The sequence below is a fragment of the Triturus cristatus genome, chromosome 1_2, assembly GCF_964204655.1.
Source record: "Triturus cristatus chromosome 1_2, aTriCri1.1, whole genome shotgun sequence".
NCBI classification, from domain to species: Eukaryota; Metazoa; Chordata; class Amphibia; order Caudata; family Salamandridae; genus Triturus; species Triturus cristatus.
Window position 1 is genome coordinate 934953839 of NC_140580.1, and position 14048 is coordinate 934967886.

The window sequence follows — 14048 nt, forward strand, 5'->3', positions numbered from 1 at the left end:
GTTTCTTCATGCCTCAGACTCCACCTTTAGCAGACTGTTGTTGAGTTTACTTGTTTGGCAGGTCAAAGATGTGAGAGTGAAGTAGTCTTCTTGGTCATTATCTATTCTGTGTAGATGCTTCGCTTAAAGATATCGGTTTTATGACCCAGTGACATATATGTTGAACCTCCATGAGCAGCGTTTCAGATTTAGTTCCTTCCTGATTGTTGATGTAAAACATCTATGTGTGCTGCTAGTTTGAATTAAAGCCGATGAATGAGGTAACTTCAGAAAGAAGTACTGGAGACCTCTCCTGGCAGCTCTTAACGATAGCACATTCATGTGCAATTTCACTCCTTTCTGAGCCACTACCCCATGGCTGATAGTTCCTAGTGATAGGCTCCCCGTCCTTCCATTGATAAACAGATGGACTTTGATGCTTGATTGCTTTTGAACTTGACTTACAAGGGGCTGTTAGACTCAATTATCTTTCTTGTGAGGTAATGCCCTCACTTGATCAGTCTACTGGAGTGCCCCAAGAAAATAGATAATGTGCGAAGGCCATAGAGACAAATTATTTTGTTGAACACAATGTGTAACCTCTTGAGCAGTTGAGTACAGGCTTTACTTAGTTGTTCTTGGTCTCCCTGGATGTGTCCATTACCACTAGTGATGTAGGAATGTTAAAAGGAAGTACTCTGAATTGACAGTGGCAGCCAGCTACTTCGAAGCATAAGAATTTCTACTGCTTGCAGTGAATTGCAAAAGAATACATATTGGAGGTCTACAGTGGCCACATATACTCCATGCAATAATAGTTTCAAGACTCCCTGTAAGGTGACCATTCGGAATGATTGTTTCCTCAGGAAGACGATGTGCTGACAGATGTAGGGTGGGTCTCCTTTCCTCTAATCTCTTCATTTCAATTAGAAAGAAGCTGGAGTAAAAACGTAACATTTTTCATGTTTCGGGATTGGTTTGATGGCTCCTTTTAGTACCAAGAGGAGGATTCTGGTCTTCAGTATGTGCAGGTGTTTGTGCTTGAGCAGTGGTGGGTGAGATCCAGCATCCATCTGTCTGATGTTATTCATGCTTAATCTAGGACAAAAGCTGATGTCCTTACACTTATGGGGCCAATTTATTTGGGAATAATTGAAATAGTAGCCACCTGCAAGGGGCTATCAGTGGGAATGTCCTGTGTCTTGTGAATCTGTCTGAGAACCTTCCATGCTCTTTGATTGTGGCTTGCTGTAGGATGCAGGAAATGGCTGCATCTCCACATGTGTGGAGTATGTCCCTAGGGCACAGGTTTGTTATTCTCGACTTGGAGGTTGTTCATTTAATTTCCAAATTTGAATAAAAGAAACTTAAAACCAATGTTCCACTGGTGTTTCTTTATTTTCCAATTAATTCTTTGTTATGTACTTCTATCAAATTAATACATGTAGTTTCAGCACTACTTTTCCCAACATGCATTTTGTAGATCCCAATGCATTTCAGCCTAACAGGCCTTCATCTGGGGATGGTCTGAAAATAATGAAAATCATCTCTCAATATACAGGACGACCACTATGGATGTGTTGACTCAAAAATAAATGTTAAAAAGTCATACATTTCTGATATATTTAGCTTCTCTAGTGAAACGATGGTATGGTTATTGCTAGTGCTTAGGTGGTTTACGGGGTCAAAACTGTGCCTTCAAGTGAATGTTGTCGTGAATTAATGGTGACAAACTCCTCTGAATATGCGTGAGGTGCTCATCGGTGCGCTTTAAATTGTGGTGCTCAAGTGAACAAAAGATCGGTTACACGCTACTCACTACTCAATAAACGCGCGTTTTTGTGCTGCGGTTGTGCGTGCTCTTGGTTAATAGTTTTAGAGTGATTACCCTGTTCTAAATAAACAGAAAGTCTGTTGTGCGTTAAAATCAAAGTCACATGCAGCGGCTATGCAGTGTGTGCACGCTTGCGGTGGCTAGTAGCGATTTTACTGCAGAACGTGGTGATTAATTACTAAGCTTTGTGGAAATACGAGTTACGGTGGTTACTTACTGGTATTGGCGTGTAGCCGATTTTCGAGTCGCATCTTGAGGCGCTTTCTAGGTGACGCCTCGGATGCCAAATGATTGTTAAATAACAGACTACTCGTGGGTGATCATGAAAATAGAAAGGTGGACTGTGGTTTATGCAAAACATGCATTCGGTGGTGGCGGATGCCATTATGGAATGGTGTAAACCTCTTATGGCAAGCATATATACCCTAAGGTGTGTTATGCTTCAATTAATGCATCATGTAAGCACATATTTTCACAAATAAAATAAAATGTAAACACAGTATGAGTTACTTACCTTCGGTAACGATGTATCTGGTAGAGACGATTCTAGCCGCAGATTCCTTCACGTAGAATTATCCCCAGGCGTGAGAATGGATCCGTAAACTTTTTGCCACAGCATCCCTGCGCGCCAGGGGGCGGGGCGACACCACGCGACTCCGCCTAGGCGTCGTCCGCGTACGTGACGTCAGCTCGGTCACATAAGCCCCACCCATACGCGCCCACGTCAGTTTTCTTCGGAGAACTTTTCCGCGCTGCAACGCGAAGCCACCAGACAAACTGTGGGAGCAGGGGAACAGTGTGCGAAAGAGTAGAAACAAGGAATGGAGACAAGCGACACCATAAGGAGCGGTGCAACACTGCAGCCTCCATAGTCAGGGGCGGAATAAAGAACAGAGCCGAGCCCCGAGCAGTCGCCCTGCCAGCATGCGAACCGCCTTCCCTCTCCTCCCCCGGAGACAGGGAACATATGTAAAGGCAGGACACCTGTAGCAGGCCTACAACCCCCCACCCGGAAATAGGGAAGGGAAGCCAGTCCCAGAACAGACAGGACAATAACAACCACAACCACCCTCCAAGCCACCCCAGCACAGAGGGCAACAATCCTCCAAGGAACAAAGTCAGGGCATGGCCAGATGACCCCCAGACAGAGGACAGCAGAGGGGCAGGGACCCCCAGCAGCAGAGGAAGGGAGGGAGGGCAGAGATTGAAGGTAAAACCCCCCCCCCGCCCAAAACCTGGAGCAGCCCGAGTAGCGGGGCACAGGAGCACCATAACCCCATCCTCCAGAGAACCAAGGGAGGAAGGAACAGCAACAAGACGGAGCAACCCGCCAAGAGCAAAGGAATGCACTCACAAGAGACACAGCTCCCACCAGGAGGCGAGTGCCGAGACCAACCCACGGGTCCTCGCAGAACGGGGAGGAAGGGCGGGCCGTGAAGGAATCTGCGGCTAGAATCGTCTCTACCAGATACATCGTTACAGAAGGTAAGTAACTCGTACATCTGATAGAGACTACTAGCCGCAGATTCCTTCACGTAGAATAGATACCCTAGCAATACCCACTGGGAATTAGGGTCTGCGAAAAAAAAAACCCAGCCATAACAGGACAGCAGGTCACACAGGGGACTAGACCTGCGGACCGGGCAATAACCCGGCCCCTCCCAGGCAAGAGGAGCCCTCACAAGCAGAACACCACCGACCCCAGAGGGATGGAGGAAGAAAAAGAAGAAAAAGGGGGGGGCCTTCACACTCACAATAGAGGAACCAAGGGCCAGGCCAGATGCCGAAGTACCCCACACCCCTTCAAGGCAAGAAGCGTCCCTCCAAAGCAAGGGGGAGAGCCCAGAAGGCCCAAGGAAACGAGGGAAAAGAAGGCTAGGCCACACCAGATGGAAAGCAACAGGCCAGCCAGAGCGGCGCTAACAGACAAGCCGCTAGAAACAAGATAAAACAACCTAGGGCCCCAGGAAGACCAAGTGGGCAACACCTGACAAGTGAGGGCACAGAATCTTCCCAAGCAGGGAGAAGAGGAAAGGGCCGAACACACCCCCACGAGGGGCCGCGCACACGCCCTCAAGAAGCAAAGCAACATACAGAAACGCCACGGAGAACAGGCACCAAAGGGCCACCCGACCCCCCAGCAGAGCGCAATCTTTATAACAGCTACCACTACCCCACATACGGTACATTAAGTCCCAAGACATGGGAACCCTCTTTGGAAGAACTTCCGCAACAGAGGAAAAACAAAAGAGCCACAGGTAAAACACCCTGCGAACGGCTTGACAATCAGCCCAAAGAAAAACAGAAGGCCTAATCTCCAGGCCAAGTCTGCGTAAAAAAGTTCCAGCAAAAAACACACCACAGTGAACAAGGGCCGTCCAGCAGCCAACATCGCCAAAGTCCCTACAAGGAGGACTCAAAGGGAAGAAAAAACACTCCACTGCAAGAGCGACCGTCCCAAGAAGGACCAGAACCAGCTCAACTCCTCAATCACTGAGGAGGAGAAGGGGGAGGAGGAGGAGAAGGGGGAGGAGGAGGAGTATAAGGGGGGGGAGGAGGATGACGGAGCCCCGCCAGGAACCTCTGGACGGCGGAGTCAGCTGGGGCATGGAACAACAGGCTACCATCAAATTGGAGATCAATGAGCCTCTCCCGAATATTTTCGGGGAAGACGCCGTCCCGAAGCCAAGCATGGCGACGGAGAGCGACAGAGGAAGCCATGGCCCGGCCCAGTACCTCCGAGATGTCCAGAGCGGAGTGAAGGATAAACGCCGCTAGCTCCCGGCCATCCAAGGCATGACGCCGTAAGTCCACCTAAAATTCTCCTGAGAAGCTGCGGATCCCAAAGACTCAACCGAGTCCAACAGACAAGAGGAGGCCCTAGCCAGGACACACAAGGTGTTCAGGGCCCGCAGGGCCACGCTGGTCGAGGCAAACATGTCGCGCCCCCAAGAGTCAAGCCAGCGTGTCTCCCGGGAGGGCGGAGTCAACAGCGGCGGCAGGGAGGGAAAGACACTCCGCAAAAGAGGACTGGCGGCAGAGGGGTGGAGGGAAAGACTTGCAGGGTCACGCGGCGCTGGAAGGTGCCGGTGTAGAAGGTGCTGAGGCACCGGATCCCCTGAGGCAGGAGGCCCCCAAGCCCCCGTCAGGGATGAAAGGAGCGAACCCTCCAAGGGAAGCAAGATCTCCCTTCCACCAGAGCCCTGGTGGAGAACCTCCAAGAGATGATCCGTTGGAAAATGAGCAATCGGGTCACCCATGCACAGAATATCCACAGCCGTGGACACCGCGTGAGCAAAGGCCGCACCCGCCTCTGTAGGGCCCCGCGGCGGAGAAAGCAGCTCCTTCGTGGGCGACGGCGGCAGACTAAGGCGGCCGTCCCCCAAGCGGAACGGGCAGGGGCCAGACCTGGAAGGCAGGAGGAGCCGAGGAATGGGGGACCTGCCGTTCCTCCGGCGAACACCGCGGCCTCAGAAACGGCAGGGAGCCACCCTCCGACGATGCCGGTGAAAAAGACACCACTCGGCAGCCAGTCTCCGGGGAGGATGACACCAATATGCAGGCTGCCTCCGGAGAAGAGGGAGCGTCCGAAGACGAATCTGCAACTCGACGCCCATCAGGAGCTGTAGAGTCCGCCGCCTGAGGCAGAGCGATAACGCCAGCCTGCGTCGAAGAGACGCCGGATAGGGCTCCTCGAAGTCACACTGCGCCAGGGACCGGAGCGTGCCGGAGTCACAGTGGACAAGGGGCTGCGTCGGAATGGCGCCGACTTGACCTCGGCCGAGGCAGCCGCCTGCGTGGAGGGACGAGAAGGACCAGGGGAGTGACACGAAGCCCTCTGCCAGCCTCGGCCCAGTATACGACAGAGGTGGTCCGGCATGCCACGCGGCGCCGCCAGGGCCGACCCAACCTCCGAATCGCCCTCCGACGAGGCAGCCGCCTGCGTGGGGGGACGAGAAAGTCCCGGAGGAGGGCGAGGGGTTCGCGCCCAGCCTCGACCCGGAGCGGGACGAGGAGAGTCCACCGACTCCTGTGGCGCCTCCCAGTCCAGCAGCTGCCGGCACCGTAGCGGCGTCACCTCGGCCTTAGACACCTTGTCAAGGGACCGAGAGGGGCTCGGGGATGCGACCCGAGCCCCGGCGACCTCACGCGACACCACAGGGACGTTTGCGGCGAGGCAGAGATGTTGTGGCGTGAAGGAGGGACCCCAGAGGAGCCGCACCCCAACAGCATCACATCCTCCAAGCCTGGATCCGACCCAGTCGGTGCCGGGGCAAGGAAACCGCTGACGCCCCAGGAGGGGAAGGAGGAGATGCCATCGAGGCCTGCAAAGCCGCCGCATATGTCTCCATCTGGACTCTCAATGCTCCATCACTAGGAAATGGTGGGTAGGAAGACACGCGGGCCGCATCACCCGCGGAGAGTCCACGCCCCCGGCAGGCCGAAACCCGCCCCCCCGGGGACAGACTGCGACACTTACCCACCGGTGAGCGACGCACACAAAACATCAAGGAAGGGCGATGACGACGACCACGGCCGTATCTGAAGCCGTCTGCCGAGGCTGATCGAGGGGAGGAGGTCGACCTGGAGAGACGCGCCGAGAGAAGTTTCATTCGGCGCTCCCGCCGCGACTTCGGCTCCAACTGTTGGCACGCCTCACAATCCGTGGTGTCGTGATCCTCCCCCAAACACCACATACAAATGCGATGAGGGTCCGTCCACGACATAAGACGCCCACATGACGTGCAAGCTTTAAAGCCCAAAGGCATTTGCACACTGTTCCACCAAGAGAAGGACAATGATGAAGAAAAAAGGACCCGAAACAGGCCCGTAGCAAGACCGGATTCGCGTTGCACATGGAAAAGGAAAAAACGGATGTGGGCGCGCCGGGGTGGGGCTTATGTGACCTTGTGGACGATGCCTAGACAGAGTCGCGTGGTGTCGCCCCGCCCCCTGGTGCGCAGGGATGCTGTGGCAAAAAGAATCTGGGTCCAGTCTCACGCCTGGGGATAATTCTACGTGAAGGAATCTGCGGCTAGTAGTCTCTATCAGATATGGTGATATAATTATATGTGTGCATTTAACTTCAGGAAATGTCTGGGAGATTGCAGGTAGGTTATAAATAACATAGAAATTCCATCCGATCATTTAACCCATATGGTTTGAGTGAATTCAAATATCGGATCCAATAGTTTTCTCTCTGTAGAAGATAAATATGATTAGCCCTGCCCTTTTTTCTTTCGATAGTTTCCAGAAAGCAAAATTTCAGTTGCCAGATGTTATGTTTGGCTTCCATAAAATGGTGTGCTATTGTAGACTTCAATTGTTTTGTCCTTACTTTGCTTTTGTGTTCATTGACACACGTTTTTAGTTTTCTTTCCGTTTGTCCCACATATACCTTCCCACACGGACATTTAATTAGATAAATGATGTTTGTTGAATAACGTGGCATTTACTTTGAATTTGATGTTATGTCCTTTCATTGGATGTGGTATATTTGATCCAATAATGACGTTATGGCAATCGTTGCAGTTCCAACAAGGAACTGTACCTTTGTATGGTTTGGAAATGGCTCGAGTTTCGGGTTGTCTGATGATTTCCCCAATGTTTTTTCCACGGGTATATGCAAAAATAGGTGTTACATCAAATGTGTTGTTGAAATCCGGTTCTAGTGTCAGGATTGGCCAATGTTTTTTGATAATCTTCTTGTACTTTTGGCTCATTGTTGAAAATTTAGAGACTATGGTTAGGTGTTCTTGAGTGGGTGTCTCTTTCCAAGTTGACGATTGCTCTCTTGGTCTTTGTTGACTACGGATTCTTGCTTGTTGTAATATTTCCTCTGGGTATGCCCTTTGTCTAAATCGTTGTATCATCTCATTAGTGCGCTCTGTGCTAATCAAGGGATCAGAAACGATCCTTTTTATACGTAATAGTTGAGAGTAGGGCAGATGTTGTTTTAATGCTAGTTGATGAAAGCTTTCATTTTGCAAGGTGTTGTTCCTGTCAGTTGTTTTTCTGACTGGATCTGTGGTGAAGCCGGTGTTTGTTCTAGTGATTCTTGCGTCTAGGTATGTTACGGATTGGTTTTGAACCTCATGGGTGAACTGTATTCTGTCATCAATTTAATTGAGTTTATTGAGTTCATTTTCGAGTTCCAAGGTTGGTCCGTTCCATAAGATAAAAACATTGTCAATAAACCTCAAGAACATTTTGGTGTGTTTTTTCCATGCCGGTGTCGACAAGATGTGCGTCTCTTCAAATTGGTTCATGACTATATTAACGTACAAAGGTGCTGCACAATGCCCATAGATGTTCAGTTTATTTGTAAAAACCACTGATCTTTCCATTTAAAATAGCTGTGCATGAGTGTGAATTGTAAAAGTTCCATGAGGAATATTTGCATTTCTTCATTGTAATCTGAGTGTAATACTACCTGTTCTACTGCGTCAATCCCCATTTGGTGGGGAATGGAAGTATATAGAGACTTCACATCAACTGTGGCCATGATGACGTTCTCTCCTTCAGTGATTATGATTTGGTTGATCTTGGTCAGAAAGTCGGTTGTGTCCTTAATAAATGTTCTCATTTTATTCACTGTGGGCTGTAGATATCGATCTAAACATTTCCCTGTGGGCTCATGCAAACTTCCTCTGGTGGAAACTATGGGGCGAAAAGGCAGGTTAACAGGGTCTTTGTGAATTTTTGGTACCATGTATAAGGCTGGACTTTTATGGTTAGTTGGTATCAGAAAGTTTTTAGTTTTTCATTAATTGTACCTTGGTCTAGGGCTTTTAGCACTATAGTTTTTAAAACTTCCATGAATTGATCTGTGGGATTGGTGTGGAGTTTCATATACGTGTGTTGATCCGACAACTGTTCTTCTACTCGATCATTGTAAAAACTTGTATTTAGTACCACCAGTGCTCCTCCTTTGTCTGTTGTTTGGCATATTATAGATGTATTCTGAGCTATGCCTTTGAGTATCCCATATTCTTTTTGGGATGAGGATATGTCGTTTGGGTGTTGATTTGAAGTCCAATTTAGCTAAATCCTGTTTCACCAAGGATTCATATATGTTTAGGGTTTTGTGGCTTGTAGGGGCCATGAATGTGATCTTTGTTTTTAAACCCATTAGTTGGTCTCTTTCTGTGTTTTGTTGGTTATCCACAATGTTGTCAAAGAAGTGTCGGAGTCTCATTTTTCTCATTAGTTTAAAGAAACTAATTTCCAACTCCAATGCGTTTGTGTGCGTGGTAGGTACAAACGATGTTCCCTTTTGTAAAGTTTTTATTTCTAGATCTGTAAAATGGTAATTGGATATATTGATCACAAGGTTGTCAGGTATGCTAATTTTTTGGATTTGTCCTTCTTAGCTGTGACTGTTCTTTCTCTTTCTCTTTCGCTCCGCCTGGGTCGTCTCTTTCGGTGGGGCCTAATTCTAGAAAAGGCCCTCTAGATGTTGAAGGTTGCTGTTGGGTGTTGTTTGCTACTGATGTTGTGGGCAGTTCTGTGGTCTGTCTAGATTTGTTGGAGGCATAACTCCCTGTTGAGGCGGTATCTGTGTTTTGGACATATGGTTTCGTTTGTCTTCTCCCAGCGTAGATTTCTGCCGATGTATAGACTTTCCCGAGTTTATAATCAATGGTGTCTTGTCTGAACTTTCGGATCTTTCTTTCATTTACCTCCTGGGTGTGTTTGGCTAGTTGTTCATTGATATTTTTTAGCTCTTTATCCCAATCTTCTATGGACATCGAATCACTAAGTTCTGATTTAATGGTTGATATTTCCTTGGCCAGATCTTCCAAGGTACTAGATAATTCCTCTATTATTAGCAAATCAGATCCAGGGAGCATTTATTTAATATGGCGAACCATCTGTCCTTAAATTTCTGCACATTCTTGCATAATGATGGCTTAAGTGGTATTCTTAGTCCTCGTGGAATTCTTTGCACTTTGTGATACCTTATCATGGTGCTTGCATGCAATCTCTGATTTATTTCCTTTTTAGACAAGTACAGTAGTTGTCGGATGTTTTGTTCTTTTGAGCGATGAGATGTAAATTTTGTGGTCTCTACCTTCAAAAGGGCCAAAGGAAGAATGTTGTAATACCCCAAGATATCTGGCAATGTCTGGGTTAGATTTTATATTTCAGTAGGCATTATCTGTATGTTTTTGAAATAGGGACTCTCAATTGAATGCCATAATCTAAATACTGTTTTGAACTTCCGAGCTGAAGAAAGTTGATCTGTGACAGCCTTGTCTATGGAGAGCAGCCACCCCTGCTAGCTGTTTGAATCCTGGTTCACCACATCCATTGCTGCACCTATGAAAGCCATAGGAAGCCTTATTTTCTTCACGGAAAACTGTTCCAGCATCCTATTTCTTAAGCCAAGACAAGTACTGTCTGACCACATCTGGTAGACATATTTGCCTAGGACTGCCATGGTGTTCGCAGCTCTAATTGACATGGCTACCACATAGAAATCCTCTTGCTGAAAGTGTCCATTCTCCCACATCCCCTGTCCGGAGGGGCTGTGCAGGGATTCTGGATCTCCTTTGGGCAGCTTGCATTGATCACAAAGTCCCCTTTAGGGTGAGCTAGTAGCGGTAACAGGATATCTTTGGTGCTTTATTTTTTAGGTCTTGCCTAGCAACGCAGCGCATGCGCTGCTCGCTTGGTGAGATCTATTGTTATCGATTTTTCGTTGGAAGGGGGACAGGAGATGTGCACGCGTATGGACAGGAGATGTGCACGCATATGGCTTGTTTCAGCACAACGCGTGCATGGCGCGCTTTCACTTTCCCTCCCTCCCTGTCACGTGCACAGCGAAAGGGAATGTTTGTTTACTTTTTCAACGAGCTCCAGTCCCCCGAGCTATTGAACTACTGTGTTCCAATAACAAAGCTGATCCAGACGGTAGAAGCAGCAGAAGACGAGATGACAAAAGTAGCTTTTGAACTTTGCACAGGTTTCTATGTAGGGGTTTGTCTCATTCATAGCCCTAGAGGGATAGGCATGCTTCCTTTGAAGAACGCTGCTTGTCAATACCTTGGTTTCAAGCAAGCGCTCGGACAATGCGTTACTCTAAATGAAGCTTACATTTGTTCAAAACAGATATCTCCCAAAAATGGCCAGCCATCACAGCCCGTGGGGTTTAATCTGTGGGCGTGGCTGACATGCTTCAGGTTGTAGATTCTTGAAAGAAGACAAATAGAACATTAAATTGTGCACTATGCTGAATTAAAAATAAAACACCTTCTGAGGTGGAGCGTGGCTCTAGATCATTACCCCGACAAAACAGTTCCATCCTGAACTTTTCATTTCAAAATTGTTTTCAGGTGTGCATGGCCCATTGGTTTGCTGGCACGCAGCCAAATTACACCTCCCAGAATGCCCTTGGTTGTTAAATGAAAGCCCACTACTGGAAACGAAGAGTCCTGGTTACAGGCGTCATCGGGTAAAAACACAAACTCACTGCCCTGTGCAAGGGGCCTGTGGTGTCCCCGCAGACACTGCAAATACACAGGCCCCCTTCTGCATCCCAGACAAAGGGCAGGAAAGCAATCTGTAAGCCAGCGACTGCACAGGCGCACACCGCTGTTTGCGGTCATGGCAGAGAAACAGGGGCTCCGGTGTGTTTTACACTATTTGGTGAGATGTTTCAAGTCATTTTCTGTTTGAAGAGGAGGTGGCCTGGGAGCAACATTACCAACTTTGGAACCTAAATTCTAATGAGCTAAAAATGTTTTGACTGGAAAAATCCCTTAATATCCCTTTGCTTAAAAGATATCAAATGTAATAAACTGAAAAATATGAAATGTAATTATGTAGTTCAAAACGTGTAAATGGCAAGCAACAGCGTAGCGGCTGTGCTGGTAGGACAGCTTTAAACAAGAATTGGCAAAGCCAAGAGGTCTGGCCTTGGCAAGTGTACAGTATTGTGTTTTTTAATTTAAATTTTTGCAAAACATATGCAGTATACAATAAAAACATTGGAAAAGTCAAAAGGAGTCCCGAAGCAGCCAAAACGCATTAGCCTAGCACCGAAGTGCATTGCTTTCCATGTCTGTGGACGTGATGAGGAACAATGCATTAAATATATTTTCTCAACCGAAGACAAACATCTCTCAGAGATGTTCAATAATCATGGCCACGTTCTTCCCTGTTTGGGACTCGTCACAATATACAGGTGATCTACTTTAAGCCTCATCATGCTATTAAGCTCTCGCGTGACTGGCTAGAACAAGCATTTGCAATGCAATAGGTCTTGCATTTACGCGAGTTTAAGCTATTGGCATTGTAAATTATAATGCCTTTTATTTATGTTTTAAAAACAAAAACAAAAATAAAAGGCATTGTTATTTGCAATGTCAATAGCTCAAACTTGCGTAAATGCGCGACCTATTGCATTGCAAATGCTTGTTTTATCTAATCCTAGAACCAGAGCTGCTACTGTTGCTGATGTTCGCATCTTTTTCATTCCCTATTGCAAGAGGCGATATTGAAATGGCTCTGACTGACATTCTGGCTGGTTCTCGAAAGTTGTGTAGGAAACAGTTAATATACTTACCATTGTAAATTTGAATATCTACTTTTTTTTCTAAAAAAACATAACACTTGGCAACATCATCTGGTAGTAAATCCAAGTGTGGAATTAAGGTTGATTCTTCTACCAGTGCAATATAGTAGTCCCACACATTTCCTCGAGGTCTAGTGGCTTTCTAAAGTTCTCCTTCCTCCATCTCATCAGAATAATGATGATGTTCTTTGTCCAATGTATCCACTTGAATAGGTCCTGGTGATGTATGTGCTGGTGAGGCTGGATTTTGAGGCCTTGAGGAGGCCAGCAAGATTTTGTGGGACTTCAGGTGATTGCAGAATCTCTGGATGAGGTGTGGCTGGTGTTGGCAAAGGGACTTTTTGGGGTATTGGCTGAAGCTAATCTGATGGGTAGGCCAGAGGTTTCAGCAGCATGCGTGTAGAGTAGGCCATCATTTTATTTTTTACGTTTCTGACTAGCTCACTTGGCACTGATGCAGTTGAAGGTTCCTGGTATTCCTTGTATCACTCTTCATAAGGGTCACAGTTAAGGTGGTGGAGAACTCTATTTTCTAGCCATTCCTCTCTTTCTCTGAAAAGAAGCTAATTAGGGTGATACTGTAGTGAGTCTGAGTGGCAGGAAAAAGTATAACCATGCTATTCCTCCATAACCTGGTATTTTACCCTGAACGGTCTTGGACTGTATGCATTCCAAATAAGTCATATGGGTCGAATTCTCCCTCCAGTTTGGTTTCCAGTAGCTTCATTGCTGGATGTGGTGGAATTTTCCTTGGAGATTTGTGTTCCGGTAGTATTGCTGTCCCTTATCCTGCTCTGAGTTTCACTATCGGCAGAATAGCAATGGATGGCTCCATAAAAAAAAAAAGCCTGGGAACATTGCTTTCTTTGCCGTATTCGTTGTCATGACGGTCATCGATGGAATAGTTGCAGCTTGGATGGTTGATGGGATACTTAGTGATAGGCATCTGTTTTCTTTGACACCTTCGTCAAAGGTGCATCAGTCCATGGAGCCCTCACTTTCGAATTTGACTTGTTAGGTTATGGTGAAGTTGGCGGTGACATTGAGGTGGCTGAAGGTCATCTTTTCTTCACATGAAATTCAGGTGAAAAAAACACAGGCCTGCTATATTTTTGGATAATATTCTTGAAGCTCTTAAGATGTGGAAGCCAGTTATTCCACAGAAGATTACATTTTTTGTTAGTTCACCAATGTCTAGATGGTATTTATACATATCAATATTAGGAATGGGCAGATATAGTGGCCCCACATCACATGTGACATGGGACGGATCTGATTCACAGCTTTACAACACCACAAACCGGCATGGGAGGGAATTGCTATTAAAAAGTTAACGGATCCAGTTTGGTGTCTGGGGAAATGAACAAGGTGCGAAATCTGCAGTTAGAATTCAGTCAGTCAGTCCTGAGAATGTGGCTCATTAAACCTAGCAAGCCCCTGACCATGACGACCTAGTACCGCCAAACATTGGCAACATTAACTTAATGAGCCAGTTGCAGGATATTGAACTCTGTGTCCACCCAATTCCAGAAAAAATACTTTTGGCCAAAACAAAAGAACAGCAAAACCCTGAGCACATAAAATAAGAAATGAAAGAGCAAATGAAAATCCCCACAGACTCCAACTTGATGCGTGGGGACCTTTTTGGTACTCTTG

The 14048-nt window shown here is 47.0% G+C and overlaps 1 protein-coding gene across 2 annotated transcripts in view; it reads right to left on the reverse strand.

Moving 5' to 3' along the window:
* MTOR (mechanistic target of rapamycin kinase) overlaps positions 1 to 14048 on the reverse strand; it is a 1008697-nt gene that overhangs the window by 18888 nt on the left and 975761 nt on the right. The gene's annotated exons all lie outside the window — the stretch shown is intronic.